This window comes from Rhinopithecus roxellana, chromosome 19 (assembly GCF_007565055.1).
Source record: "Rhinopithecus roxellana isolate Shanxi Qingling chromosome 19, ASM756505v1, whole genome shotgun sequence".
NCBI classification, from domain to species: Eukaryota; Metazoa; Chordata; class Mammalia; order Primates; family Cercopithecidae; genus Rhinopithecus; species Rhinopithecus roxellana.
In genome coordinates, this window is record NC_044567.1 from 15940371 (window position 1) to 15952733 (window position 12363).

At 41.6% G+C, this 12363-nt stretch overlaps 1 protein-coding gene across 2 annotated transcripts in view; it reads left to right on the forward strand.

The window, feature by feature from the left end:
• The first annotated feature begins 10755 nt into the window (after window positions 1–10755).
• Window positions 10756–12363, forward strand: part of LOC104658490 (keratin-associated protein 9-2-like) — a 335619-nt gene continuing 334011 nt past the window's right edge. For both annotated transcript variants that reach the window (XR_004055119.1, XM_030923870.1), the window contains exon 1: window positions 10756–10870. The gene's annotated coding sequence lies outside the window, so the exon portion shown is untranslated. The remainder of the gene's footprint in view (window positions 10871–12363) is intronic.

Genomic DNA, 12363 nt, shown 5'->3' on the forward strand with positions numbered 1-12363 from the left:
TTTTTGTATTTTTAGTAGAGACGGTGTTTCACCATGTTGGCCAGGCTGGTCTCGAACTCCTAACCTCAAGTGACCCACCTGCCTCAGCCTCCCAAAAAGTGCTGGGATTACAGGCGTGAGCCACCACACCTGGCTAAAATGGGAATATTATGAGAATTGAGTTAATGTACAAAAGTGCTTAGCACAGCATCAGTGTTCAGTATATGGTAGGAATAACATTATTAAAGCTATGAAAGAGTGAAAATCTCCCCTCTGCTCTTTGACTAGGAAAGGAAGCAAGCTCCTTTTCATGTACAGGAGAATGCACCTTTGTTTTACAAGGACTGTGTCTCCCCAGTTAAAAAAAAAAATTCAAGTACAGTAGGGGGTACCTCCTGCAGTTCTATAAAAACCAAGTCTCTGACCTATGTATTGGAGAGTCATACACCATATGTGAGATTTCAAATCGCTAGCCTGGGAGTTTTCACATTGCTAGCCTATGACCACTATTGTAATTTAAACATAAAAGAGATTGTTTTATGTTGAGATGTTTAATAATATGAAATAATGATATTGTAAGTTTTGTAGTAACTGTTTAAAGTGGTGAATCAGGGAGTTGGTTTTTTTTTTTTTTTTTAATCAGTTCTTTACATGGTTTCTGAACTTACTGGAGCTTGAAGTCATCCACAGTGGGCCTGGCATTGTGGATCTAATGCGGAATGTTGGCATTTTCCAAAGTAACATTTGTTACCTTCAAGGGAGGAAAAGGAAACATACAATTCAACAAAATATGTTGGGTGCCATTAGGTCCAGATTATATGCTTCACGGATTTCAACAATTATAAGTTTGTCAATCATAATTATATTTGTACTAGTCATGGCGGCTCATGCCTGTAGTCCCAGCACTTTGAGAAGCTGAGGCTGGAGGATCACTTGAGTCCAGGAGTTTGAGAGCAGCTTAAACAATATAGTGAGACCCCATCTCTACAGAAAAGAAATTTAGCTGGGAATGGTGGCACATGTCTGTAGTCCCGCCTTGGAAGGCTGACATGGGAGGATTGTTCAAGCCTGGGAGGGTGAGGCTGCTATGATCGTGCCACTATGCTCCAGCCAGGGCAACAGAGCAAGACCCTGTCTCAAAAAATTATATTTGTATAAATATAAATTAGATAAACATTAAATTTTAATTTTTCTGGGACTATTATAGAACATTTCAGCTAAATATATTGTTTTAGAGCTTCTGAAATACAGAAGAATGTTTTTCAAATGAATGTTGAGCCATTTCATATTAATTTTTATGCACATTATACATTTTTCTCGACATTAGATGCATCAGATACAATATATGTTGGCCAGGAGAAAGGGTCGTATTTTCTACATTTAAGACAACTGAGTTTTAAGGTACTTGATAGTGTTGTAATATTTGCTGTGGTCTCGAGGTTGACCATCAATTTTTTCCCCCAAATTCCCATGCCTTCTTTTTATTTTGAGTGCAAGGTCAGCTCTGGCATTTTCGAGGCAATGTAACTTGTCAAGGTAGTAGGCCTGACATTTGTTTAAATTCTGTGTTATTTTCCTCTCATTACTTGAAAGAAGGCCACCACCATCAGAGTCACCAGAATTTCACAGGCTCCTATTTGGTCCAGCACTCAGGCTACTCCACCCTGTGCCAGGACCCAACCTACCCTCAATACCATAAAAGCCACCGAAAGGCCCACTACCATGGCTCTCTGTGCTCTCTTGAGCCCCCAACAATAACACAGGTTCCCCCTGAGACTTAACAGACTCACAGCCACTTTCAGTGCTGCCGTGCTGCCACAACCCAGAGGAACAAGCCACCGTGTGGAGGTGTAGCAGAGATCTAAGGTTAAAGTATAGCCCCAAAGTTGGTGAATTATGGGGACCATTATGGGGCCTCTATCTATCTATCTATCTATCTATCTATCTATCTATCTATCTATCTATCATCTATCTATCTATCTATCTATCATCTGTCTATCATCTATCATCTGTGTAAAGTTACATCATCTTTAATGAATTTTTTTAAAGTATAGGTTTTTTTTTTTTTTGGTTAACAATCTCTTCACCTCTTATTTTAGTGATCAATGAACCATACATGCTCAAGTGCTATCTCATCAGGGTGTTGGGTACATCCAGGAAAACTGTGTGTGAGCAGGAAAAACAGAGAAGACCATCATTTCATGACTTCATCTTTTGAACAATGTTGAGTGATTATTTTTGAAAACACTGCAGGCATTCCTCTAACAGACATTCTTTCTGACCCTATAGTCTTAACATTCTCATGCTCTTGCTCAGTTTGTGTCTATTTTCCCGTGAAACCTTCCAGGCTTGCTACAGGGCCCTTTCCAAGGAGTTTAAGTTGAGTAGTGCATACTGCTATAGAGTTAAATAGGTCTTTGAGTTCTAGCCTACTGTTTCTCAGCTTGGATAAAGTTACTTATCTTCTCTGAATTTCAGTTTTTTCATCTGTACAAATTACAAAAGAATTTGGAGGATTAATGAGAAACAGTTAATAGCATCTGGCACATACCAGGCTCTCAATGAATGCTTGTTCTCTCCCTTCCCTTCTCTCCCTGGTCCCCACTCTAGCTCACAGCAGTCTCTAAAACTCATAATCCTAATTATACCACACATTCATTCAAGAAATATTTATTGAATGCCCAGTATGTACCAGGGAGTGTTATGGGACTATTATGGGTCCTTCCTGGTTTTATACAGTTGTGATACATGCGGCTTAATTAATATCCCTCCTAAGCTCAGTGTCTGAGCATTGATTCTAGATATCCATGCATACCCTAAACTGGACAGAGTTGCCTATACACAAAATTAAAGTTGGCAAAGTTTGCCATTTGTGTCTAAACCCACTTTCCTTTATCTTCTCTAGGTTGAAATCTCTCCCTGTGCTTCATCTGAAGCCATTGGCTTTCTTGTGCCTTAACTCACTTTTTCTGTGTAGGGAAAGGACATGATATTATTCATTTACACTAATAGAAACAGTATTATTTGCTCTATATCATTCAGGAACCTAGGCATTTGAATTTTGAACTTTTCCCTTAATTATGAAATGGAAGATTATTTCTTGTGATAGAAATTTCAGTTCTTGGTGAGGAGGAGATAATTTATTTTGGGCAGAAGTCTGCTGAAATTGCACTTTGCCCGCCTAAAAGACCGGCCTTAAGCAAAAGTGTGATTTTGTCTTTTTAGAATACATGTGGGGGAGTAGACTGAAGAGAAGGCACACATTTCCTCCTTACTCTATACACAGATTATCTTCCGTCTCCTGTGCCCACATCTGAGTTCTGTTCCTGCAGTTCCTTCTGAATTTCAGGAAGTTACCTCTTCTTCAGACTACTCCTTTCGCATCTCCCAGTCTATCCTAAGAAACCAAAATGTCTGCAAGTGGAAGCTCTGTGCCACCCCATTCCCTTTGCCATGATCTCCATCTCTGCCACTGTACCCTGTCCCCACTGCAAGGGGATTGTTCTGTCTTTCCAGGTCAGCCTCCTATGGCCCTAAGGGCCTATGATTTTGTTACATTTAGGTGTACAGGATGGAGAGGATGACAGTTACACATGATTAAGGAATCCCTCAGAGGATGAGGGGAGAAGAGCATGGAAAGATAAAGATAGAGGAGTCTCCGTTTTCATCAGGGTTTCAAGAGGAGACACTGATTATTGGGAAGGTAGATTCAGGACAGTTTTCCTTTTAGTGTTAGTGCGTATATTTCTATAGCAGAGAGGAAGATGAGAATTAAACTTGCAAGTATCAGGAAAATCTGCCAACAAGAACACTAATATAGTTACTTGAGAACTAAAATAAAATGAGAAAAGAGAAACTAGAAATTGTCCACATACATGTAGTAGCAATACTCTAATTCTACATACATGTATTGAGTGCTGACCCTACAAAGCTGTTTGCCCTTCCATATCCTCTTTCCACCTTTCTCCATTCTGCTCTCTGCACCATAAATATAACCTTGCCCTCTGGCTTTCATTATGTTTGCCCAGTAGGGACTCCAGTGGAGGGAGGGAGGAGAATGAGTTGGGGGATTTATTCCTTTGGCCACCTCTACAGCTTGGTTGGATCCTTTCATTGAACACCACAGCTCCTGTTGACATGGCCCTTTCTGTGACTTTCCCTTCCTAAATTACGTTCCTTTGTTCTTTAGGCATGGGGGTGACACTAGCTACCCCCGATGGTTTCCCTGCGCCATACCTTTGTAAATAGTCCCTTTTTTTTTCTTTTCTTTTCTTTTTTTTTTTTTTGAGTTAGAGTCTCACTCTGTCGCCCAGGCTGGAGTGCAGTGGTGCAATCTTGGCTCACTGCAACCTCCGCCTCCCAAGTTAAGCGATTCTCCTGCCTCAACCTCCTGAGTAGCTGGGACTACAGGCTCCCACCACCGCACCAGGCTAATTTTTGTAGTTTTAGTAGAGACAGGTTTTACCCTATTGGCAAGGCTGGTCTGGAACTCCTGACCTTGTGATCCACCCGCCTCGGCCTCCCAAAGTGATGGGATTACAAGCATGAGCCACCACGCCCAGCCTGTAAATAGTCCTTTTCTTAAATTTGCCTTGACTTACCCTAATTTGGGTGTCCCGATTGTTTCCTGTGCGGACCCTACTGTGTGATAGGAATTGTATAGAGTCTTAACTCTCAAGGAGGTTGATAGGAAAATGAATAATTGCAACACCATGCAATAAGGGTTAATACTTGCTTATCAAAGTGTAAGATCCTTGAGGGTAGACCACACATTATTCACATTTCTTTCTTGAGACTTAGCGTAGTGCCAGGTACAGAGCAGGTGCATACCAATGTGGAAAGGTAGAGGTATGTGTACGGGGTGGGGAAAAATGGAGGGTGGAGTTGAGAAGCTGTTCCAGGAAGGCCCAGGTGGCTTCACAGCTTAACTAATTATGTTGGTCAGAAACAGACTGGTTGCACTAAACAAGGAGAGAATTTACTAGAAGGATATCATTGGTTTCTAGAATCAGTGGAAGGTAGGAATATAGGAATTGGAGGACAAGGAGAAGCTGGGGTGCTTTGGAGGGCTAGTTTACACAAACCACAGCAAAAGTCAAACAATTGATATGATCTTCAGCGTATGTTCCCACACATTGGTCTCTTGTTCACATTTCATTGTCCTGATTGGCTAATTCTAAGTGGTGGGAGGGGCTGCTATCTCCTCGTACTGCACACACTAGTACTGCACGCCCCCTTTCAGGGTCCTCTCCTGAGGAGACAGCAGCTACATTCTACTTCATATGGTTTTTATTACTTTGAAATGCTAACATGTTCATGACCTTGGGGAAATGATTTAACACAGATATATGTGTATTTTAATAGTTTAGGTGAAAAGAATTGATTTCTGAGACAACTCTTGATAATCTTTTTTTTCTTTCAGGATCAAGTAATGTTAATTTCATGCCCTATATATTGCATCTTTTGCTGATACCAAACCTTTAATGGTTTAAAATGTGGATCTAGGCCGGGCACAGTTGCTCACGCCTGTAATCCCAGCACTTGGGGAGGCTGAGGCAGGTGTATCACTTGAGGTCAGGAGTTTGAGACCAGCTTGGCCAACATGGCGAAACCTCATCTCTACTAAAAATACAAAAAATTAGCTGGGTGTGATGGCAGGTGCCTGTAAACCCAGCTACTTGGGAGGCTGAGGCAAAAGCATTGCTTGAACCTGGGAGGTAGAGGTTGCAGTGGAGCCAAGATTGTGCCACTGCACTTCAGCCTGGGCGACAGAGCAAGATTCTGTCTCAAAAAAACAAAACAAAACAAGACAAAAAAGGGTCTATAGAATCTTCACATTTTACAGCTGGTAAGGATCGTGGAGATAATCTCCGATTTCCTCATTCTAAAGAAGAGTAAATGAAATTTAAAAATGGTGGGTGTGACTTGTCTAAGACCACATCTTAACAAGGAGTGGTATTCTTTCTGTTTAATGTAGTCCTTCTGATTATGTTGGTGTTCAGGCTGTGTCAGAAGTAGAGTGAGGCCAGTAGAGTACATGGACCCTCAAGTCAGCATAGCAGTTGCCTTTTGGCCTAATCGAGGTCAGAAACATGTTGATGCTCCCAGAACAGATTTCCCCTGAAGCTCCCTCCTTTCCTTATCCCTCCTAGGAAAGGATATGGAGATTTCTGTCATAGGAAGAGAAAAAGTGGCTGGAAAAGGCCATCATCACCTTCTTTCTGTACCCGTAATACTCTGTATGTGCCTTTATTATTCTACTTATCACATTTGTCTTGGGGAAGTTTTGCAAATCACATGCAACATAACACTCCCACCCAGAGATTCAGAATTCATTCCCTCCCCTGCCAAGCACCACTGCAAATAAATTGTTACTATTGGGAATATTTTGTGTCCTTGAGCTGCTTTAGGAAAAAAAAATATTGAGAACCCCTGATAAGCAATTTGGAGCTTCAGATTGCTTTTGAGTGGGGCAGTCACTCAAGAAAAGCATTGCTTCGGGAAGATTAGCCTGTTGAAAGTATTCTAATTGGTTTGGGAGAGACAGAGCAAGGGAACTGGTTAGGAGAATGTTAGTGTCTAGATATGTCATCATGGACACAGAAAAAATAAGTCAATTGAAAGAGTAATAATTATTACTTGATTATTGATTGGATATTGAGGTGGTCAAGACCAAGAAAGTGGCAGAATAGGAAAGCCAGGAGAAAGAGTGGTTTAGAAATGCAGATACTGAATCAGAAATGATGGTTGTACATTCTCATGGTCAGCCTTTTGCTTCAGTTTCTTTAACATGTATTGATACAGGCTTCACAGAGCAGAAAACACTCCTGGATGCATATTGTTAGCTGTTCAGAAACTTTCTGGGCTTTCTTCCAATCCTTCTCTCTGTTCTCTGCTGCCTGTTCACTGCTGCAGGTAAGGTAGGAGGAAAGAGATCTCAGGTGGGATCCGGTGATCTAATTATCTGTGACAGCCTTATCTATTGGAACTCCAGAAACCAGCTCACTTCTCTCCTGCTTGTCTCCTCATTAGATAAAAGGAAAGATTATGGGGGCAGTGGGTGGGAAGAGTAGTTAAGTTACAGGAGTTAACAGAGTTAAGTAACTATGATGATGAACTCTTTCCCTGAAGAACCAAGCCTGTGTGCCAAGGTGGGGCCGCTTTTGCTCAGTGTGAGAGAGGGTGTTTCTCCCGTCTCTGGGGAGAAGTAGAGGAACCAGTACCTGCTGAGGTTTCCATCATTGCAGATGCATCTTTGTTTTGCTGCCCTCTTCCTCTCTGCGGCACCACTCTCTCACCACGTGCCAGCTATCCTGTGTTCTGAAGTTGCTGCCTGTTACCCCAAAGCCACATTCCAGTTTAGTTTGTCCTCCTTTGACTTGCTCCATTTGTCTGTTTTCTCCTCTTTCTCTACTGAGACTTCTCAGCCTCGCGTGGGAATAAGTATTAGGAGGATAACCATCTGGTGAGTCTAATTCAGTCTAAGGTGTGACTTACTGACTGACTGCCAAAGGTGGGTAGGGTTGGAGAGGAATTCACTGAAGCTATTTACATGTTTTTAAAAAAAACACCTTTGGGAGGCCAAGGCGGGCAGATCACGAGGTCAAGAGATCGAGACCATCCTGGCCAACATGGTGAGACCCCATCTCTACTAAAAATACAAAAATTAGCTGGGCATGGTGGTACGTGCCTGTAGTCCCAGCTACTCAGGAGGCTGAGGCAGGAGAATCACTTGAACCCAGGAGGTGGAGGTTGCAGTGAGCTGAGATTGCGCCATTGCACTCCAACCTGGCAACAGAGCGAGAATCTGTCTCAAACACACACACACACACACACACACACACACACACACACACACATCCGCAAGAACAAAACAAAAACAACACCTTTTATCTAAGTGGAATTTCAGGCACTGTGGTAGTAAGAATTTTGAAGAAAAGATTTTTCTGTATTCTTCCAATTAATACAACTTGACTGTAAAATTACGTGTAGCAAGAAAGGCACTTTGTTGTTTCTAGTCCTCTTTTCCTCACCTTCTAGAGGGAAGGGACAGTATCTTGGCTGCAATTGTCCCACTTTTTATACAGTTCACTGAATGTATATTATATGCCATATATTTTGCTGGGGTTCTAAGGATGCAAGAATAGGTAAGATGTGGTCTTTACCTTCAGGGAAGTCATATCTTTTGGGTCAAAGGGTAGGAGACAAGGCACAAATAATTACAAAATAGGATGAAGAGTTTGAAAATACAGATTTATCTAAAGTGTATGAAGCACCAGGAAAGAGAAACCAGTTTCTGGAGGACTTAATGAGATGTCTTTTGAGTGATATCTTAAAGAATGACTTAGAATTCATTGTATGGGGGAAAAAAAAATCTAGGCTGAGGGACCAGCACGTAGAAAGGAGACATAAACACACATGACGTATTTCAAGAACTGAGAAAAGTTTGGTTTAGCTGGGACATAAAGTTTATGTGAGTGACTGCCAAAAATAAGACTGGAAAATATGTTTGGGCTACATGAGAAAAGACCTTTAATGCCATTCTGAGGAATTTGGACTTGATCCCTTAGTCATGGAGTGGACTGTTGAAAGCTGCTAAATAGGGGAGGAACATGACCTTAATTTTTTGAAAGATAACTTTGTTGACAGTGTACTAGATTGATTGGAGGGAAACTGGACAAAGGGAGATGAGATGGGAGAATTTGCAAGAGTCTGGGGGAGGGGAAGAAACAACGAAAATTTCACAAAAGTGTCAGTGCAGTGGTAAGAATGGGGAGATAGTCATAGATACATGGCATTTGACTTGGCTGTTTGCAGGTTGATGATGGAGGGTGCCTAAGATGACAAGACGTTGCCAGTTTTGAACATCGGGAAATGCTATTGACTGATATGTGAATGCAAAGCGGGGGCAGTTTTTGCAGGAAATATAAAAAATTTAGGGAAAGGAAGATCGAGCCTGAGGTACCTATCAACATTCAGGAGTAGATATTCCATAGGCAGCTGCAGTGTGGGTCTGAGATTAGGAGAGAAATTGTGGCTATATTTGGAAGTTACTGGCAAAGAGAAACCATGAAGTATGTGAGATTTCTCAGGGAGGATGAGTAGAGAGGAGGACCATGGATAAAACCTGGAGGAGCTGCAATATTTAATGAGAATATAAAAGGCTTGAGAGATAACATTGAAAGATAAAAGGGAGAACCAGGGGACAGAAGTTTCAAGAAAGCCAGTGGAGAGGAGAATTTTGAGAAGATGGGATGGCCAACAGTGTTAAATATGTCAAGTATGACTAGAACTGCAACATTCCTTTATTATCTGGCTGTTTGTTCTGAAAAGATCCTAGAAGTACTGTTGTCTTTTGAGAACAGGAAATGAATTCTCTCAAAGCTACCAATTACAGTTAATACACATTCTCAGTCTTTATAGTTTAAGCATCATGTAATATGACCAATTTTGTGAATTAAAGAATCACTGAAATTGAAATAATTTAGGAGAGAGCTGAAGGCCAGAAATTATCTATATTGAGGTGGTAGTTGAAGCCTTTAGAATAACTGGATTTTATAAAGGGGAGAGCAGAAGGTTAAGGCTAAATGGTGAGGAAACCCTCAAAGTTAGGCTTAGCACAGAGGAAAAGTACCCAGTGAAGGAAGTGAATAAGGAGTGATCTGGAAGTCTGGAAAAAATTCAGGCAACCAAGCATGGATTGTAGCATGTTATGATTCGCCTGGTAGGGTTTCCAGAAGGAGGTTCTTCCAGGTCTTGAGTTTCAAATTCTGCATAGAGACCAGGGAGAATGAGAACTAGAAATAAATGTCCATGATAGTGCCACAAGATCCTTGGAGATCTGGGTGCAAGAATGTTCTGGACAATGTAGGGGCACAGAAGCCAGACTGTCTGCCATTAGGGAAGGAAAGGGTGGTGATGGAATGAAGCAATCTGTGTCTTACACTGCTGTAGCACACACAGTGAGTATAAAAGAAAAAAGAATGGTGTGGAACTAAGCAAGTATGGAGTGAAGGCAAGATGGTTGGGTGCAGAACATACTGGGAAACAGAAGCAAGTAGAATTTTGCAGCTCTTTAGAGGTATTTCAGAAATGTTTCTTCTGGGAAATAAAGAAAAAGAGGGCCAGGCACGGTGGCTCATGCCTGTAATTCCAGCACTTTGGGAGGCCTAGGTGGGCAGATCACTTGGGGTTGGGAGTTCAAGACCAGCTTGGCCAACATGGAGAAACCCTGTCTCTCGTAAAAATACAAAATTAGCCAAGCATGGTGGCACATGCCTGTAATCCCAGCTACTTGGGAGGCTGAGGCAGGAGAATCGCTTGGACCCGGGAGGTGGAGGTTGCAGTGAGCCAAGATGGTGCCATTGCACTCCAGCCTGGGCGATAAGAGCAAAACTCCATCTCAGAAAAAAAAAAAAAAAAAAAAAAAGAAAGGAGAGAGAAAGAGAACACTCAGGGAGCCAATAAGCCAGATAGCACAGCTAGGTACGTGGAAGGAGACAGAAATCAGAAATAAGAGTGGTCCAAGACACAGTTCAAGAGCTCACATCAGTAATATAGGAAACCATCTGTTGGATGAGCCATTTAAACTGTATCATCGGGAACTTATAAAGAACAGGCAGGTGGTATCATTCAAAATGACTGAAAAAATTCTACATTTTAGAAATGTCATTGTGGCGAATGTGCAGGGAAGTGAGTGCTCAGGAAAATGACCTTGGACAGCTGAAAAGATATGTGCTTCATTGCCAGCAAACTGGCATTCTAATGTATGCATCAGCATTATGTGAATACAGTCGCTGTAAGTCTGTCATCAAGTGTCAGGTTACCTCTGGGCATGGCGAAGTCTAGTTTCTGGACCTGCAGGGCTATGAGGAACAGATTCTGGACTGTGGTAAGGTTTTTGAAGTAATTCAAAGTTATATTAAATTTATATTTTTAAAAAACCCTTTTGATAATCCGTCTAGTCTTGTGGGCAGCTTTTCATTTGCTTCATGGTATATTCCTGTACCCTCCATGAGTGGTGTTAGGAAAAACGTCAGTAAGTATTACTTTTGACAGTTGGTAAAATAATTTGCTCACTGTATTCACTCAAGAGCTGATGATTACAAATAGAAAAATAGTTTTAGGAAATGTGGAGCTTAGAGAGAACAAACACAAGTCATTCTTGCTGCCACTCTCCTGTACTCATGTCAGACATTACTAATTGATAACACATCTTCTTGCTGAACCTACTGGCTGGAGAATTATTCTTGATAAAATTAATCCACAAAGCCCACAACCAATTGCCTGAATTGACCCATGTGACAAAACTGTGCCTCCTTTCCCTCCCCTCCCCACCCCTCCCCTCCCCTCCCATTCCCTTCCTTCCTCACAGAGTCTCACTCTGTCGCCCAGGCTGGAGTGCAATGGTATGATCTTGGCTCACTGTAACCTCCGCCTTCCGGGTTCAAGTGTTTCTCCTGCCTCAGCCTCCCGAGTAGCTGGGATTACAGGCATCTGCCACCATGGGATTACAGGCATCTGCCACCATGCCCAGCTAATTTTTGTATTTTTAGTAGAGATGGGGTTTCACGGGGTTTCATGTTGGCCAGGCTGGTCTCAATCTCTTGACCTCATGATCTGCCCGCCTCGGCCTCCCAAAGTGCTGGAATTACAGGTGTGAGCCACTGTGCCTGGCCCCAAAACTCTGCCTTTTCCAGTGTAAATGAGTTGCTAGGAATTCTGGTCATCAAAATTACAGAATTCAGTTGGAAAGAACCTAAAGGATGATTTATCTTTTGAATTTAATGTCATGGGGGAAGCTGAATATGCTCTTTGGCCAAAAGTCTCTGGATATTCTGACAGAAATAATACCAGACTGGATAAATAGACAAATTATCAGGATAGAATTATCTGGACCACTAACACATTCACTGTTATGGCTTTAACCAGAACAGAATTTGCAAAGGACAATAGAGGTCATTACCAGGCTTCACCTTCCAGCATTGCGTGTTACAGCGTGTATGGTAAATTGCTTAATCTCTTTTAATCTTCATGTGAGAAATAATATCCAATTCATAAATCTGAGACTACCAATTTAGATAACACATACAAAGTGTTCTTCTACAAAGTGTTCTACACAGTGGGTACTCATAGACGTCTGTTCTTTCTGCTTCTCTTGTTAAATATTCAACACTAAACAGAACCCCTTATCAGATATCTCCAGTCTCTACTAAAATATTTCTAGTGATGAGAAACTCATTGTCTCACGAAGCACTCCACCTTCCTTTGAAGTGCTCTAATTATTAGAAAGTTTATCTTTCTATTTAACTGAAATCTGCCACACAGAATATAGCTTTGCTAATGGAGAATCTTTTGGGTATTTGACAAGATTACTCTGTCTTT